General features: G+C 57.7%; 1 protein-coding gene across 6 annotated transcripts in view; it reads left to right on the top strand.

Annotated features, from left to right (window-relative positions):
- Positions 1 to 2,815, top strand: part of CARD14 (caspase recruitment domain family member 14) — a 24,145-nt gene that overhangs the window by 5,783 nt on the left and 15,547 nt on the right. For 5 of the 6 annotated variants that reach the window (XM_025047200.1, XM_025047199.1, XM_025047198.1 and 2 more), the window contains one exon: positions 1,232 to 1,437. The gene's annotated coding sequence lies outside the window, so the exon portion shown is untranslated. Of the gene's footprint in view, positions 1 to 31; positions 1,438 to 2,815 lie in introns of those variants that run through there. The other variant, XM_025047201.1, reaches the window with a different exon arrangement.

The raw sequence follows: 2,815 nt of genomic DNA, 5'->3' as shown, positions 1-2,815 counted from the left end.
GGTCACAGGGGCAGCTGAGGGAGTGGGGATGCCGGAATGAGGAAGCATCGTGCAGGGGAGGGCGGGGCCTGCAGGCGACAGGCCCTTGGCCGGGGCCCCGGAAAGTCAGGCTGCCTGCAGGCCCAGCACAGGCTAAAAAGAAGGAGAAAGAACAGAAGGGCTGGTGTCCCACGTGTCGGGGCGGGGGTGCTGGCCTTAGGGAGGCAGGGGCAGCCCAGGACACCAGGATCCCTCTTCACCACCCTCCCCCTGCATCCTGGCAGGGGCGGGGCCGGGAGGGGGGAGTGGGCATGGCACCTGCAGCTCTGGGATCTTTTTGTTCTTTGAAAACAACTCTATTGGGATATAATTCACATGTTGCATCATTCACCCATCTAAGGTGCACAATTCGTGGCTTTTAGGGCATTCACAGAGCTGTGCATCCGTCCACACGGTCAATTTTAGAACATTGTCATCACCAGAAAAGAAACCACCCTGTACCCCTTAGCTCTCAGCCTCCAGCACCACCCCCTCCACCCAGAGGCCGGAAGTCCAAAATCAAGGTGTCAGCAGGGCAGGCTCACTTTCCACGTCTCGAGGAGGGCCCGCCGAGGCCCTCCTTGGAGCGTCCCGTTGTTGGTGTGCGTTGGCTTATACGCGCATCGCTCCGGTCTCTGCCTTGGTTGTCGCATGGCATTCTCTGTGTGTGTGTGTCTTGGGGTCCTGTCTCATGTTAGAAGGACACCCGTCATACAGGACTGAAGGCTCACCCCGATGGCCTTACCTGGACTTGGTTACATCTGCAACGGTCCTGTCTGTAAATAAGGTCACACTCAAGGCCATGGGTGGGTTAGGACTTCAGAGTATCTTTTAGGGGACACCATTCGGTCCATAAAACCTTGGTGCACAGCATCTTTCAACTGTCCCCTGAGGAAACCAGGAATGAACTGCCAAGGGACAGTGAGACAGATGGGCTCACGATCCCTGGTTCCCTCTCCCACATCTGCTCACTCCCCTGCCCCCTCCCCGTCAGTGGGGTCTGGCCTTGTGGTGCCCAGGGGCCCTCGACACCCTGGTAACTATTGCACCTGCCAACTGGCCTTGTCCTTCTAGGGTTCAAAGCCCATTCTCCTTCTAGAAACCTGCTCCTAGTGCTAAGGAAGCTCTGTGTTGACTGAGCAAACCTCAGGGGTCAAAGACCTGTCCTGCTTCCTGGATCAGAGTTTGCCTTTGCTTTTTCCTCTTGCATTAGTCTTGGCCGCCTGAAACTCTGAGTTTGGGAGCAAGTCACATGGCTTGAAGTGGCCGTCAGACCACCAGGGCACTGGTTTGGCAAGCTCTGCCTGCCCAGCCCTGCCCTGTTCTGCTCAGCAGCCTGCAGAGAACGGAGCTCGGTCGCCAGGCCCCATCCCGCCGCGGGGAGTTCCCCGCAGACCGAGGCGAGGGGAGCGTCTCTCGGTGAGTGTGTGCTGCGGGCTGGCCCGGGGGTGGGTCACAGGGGCTGTTCATGGGGAAAGGACCCTTCAGCGACCATTTCCCATTTCTCTTAGTTTACAAACGTTGATTTGCACCAGTTTTTAAGCATGGTTAGTGTACACACCTCTTCAAGAGGCATTCAACTCCAGACAGCGTAGGTCGTCATCCCAAATGAAAAGAACCAAATCACAGGAATGTTTGGGTCCAAGAGAAACGCTCCCACCTGTGCCCCACCTGTGTCCCGATCTGTGCCTGAGGAGACGCACAGGACACGAAGAGTGCGATGAGGGGAAGCTCAGACGGCCACAGGAGCCTCAGTGAATCGGCTCTGCTTTATTCACATAATCGAATCCAGCTTGCAGCTGAAGGGTCGATGTAGCCACATGTATCCCTGTGCTCACCCCAGACCACGTGTATCCCTGTGTGGCGAGGGCGAGTCAGTTAGCAGCGAAGACACTGTGTCTGTGAAGTTACCATTTGCGCGCGTGCCGTGCCGTTTGGAGCCACGGCGCCTGGGCAGAGGGAAGGTAGAAAGGCCGAGGGCAGCACAGGCATGAGCTGCCGCTCAGTATGCGTTTCCTCAAAAAGGAGTCTGAAGTCCAGACGGTTAAGACAAGTCGAATCTGGCGGTGGGCGCGTGGATATTTGTTATGTGATTTGTAGGACCTTTTTTTTAATATGCTTGGAACAGATCACCGTTTTAAAAACATTTTAGAATTATTTAGATGATTGACCTTGTGCCAGGGCCAGGAGGGAAGGCAGATGACTGTGATAAGAACACAGCTGCGGAGGTGGCTGTTACAAAGCCGTGGGACGTGCTCCGTGGGTGGGAGGCGGGACAGACGCCCTCTGATGTCTTCCCAGTGGAGGGGCTTGGATGCAGGACTAGTGCGCATGCCCCTGGGGAGATGACATTCCTGGGCTTTGCTGCGGAGCTGATTCAGGCGCTTCATCCACACAGACCGGGAGCCTGGGCACCGGCCCCGGGTCTGCCCTGGCCCGCTGCAGCTCGGCCTTCCGAGACCTGGCCACTCCAAACCCGCACAGCCACCAGCCGAGGGGGCGTGGCCTCTACCACCTGCCCTACAGGGTGGTTCACTTGCGTTTTCTATCAGTCTGCATGACTCGCTCTAACACAGTGTCGTTCCCCTGACGTCCCCAGCGTCTCAGTACAAGTGTCCCGGGGCTGTGAGAATGACAAGTGTCCGCCACAGCAAGTACGAGCAGTGTGCTTCCTGTGTGAGCGCCCTTTCCCAGCCCGCCTCCCGCTGACCGCCCCGCCGCCTCCAGCATGGGCCGTGGGCGCTGGATGTTTATTCTGGGGCGGTGGTTCTTGGGCCCCCTTTCCCCCCCCCCTTTT

This window comes from Pteropus alecto, unplaced genomic scaffold, assembly GCF_000325575.1.
Source record: "Pteropus alecto unplaced genomic scaffold, ASM32557v1 scaffold134, whole genome shotgun sequence".
Classification (NCBI taxonomy): domain Eukaryota; kingdom Metazoa; phylum Chordata; class Mammalia; order Chiroptera; family Pteropodidae; genus Pteropus; species Pteropus alecto.
Note: the sequence above shows the minus strand (reverse complement) of the source record. Positions and strands in the feature narration are given on the sequence as shown.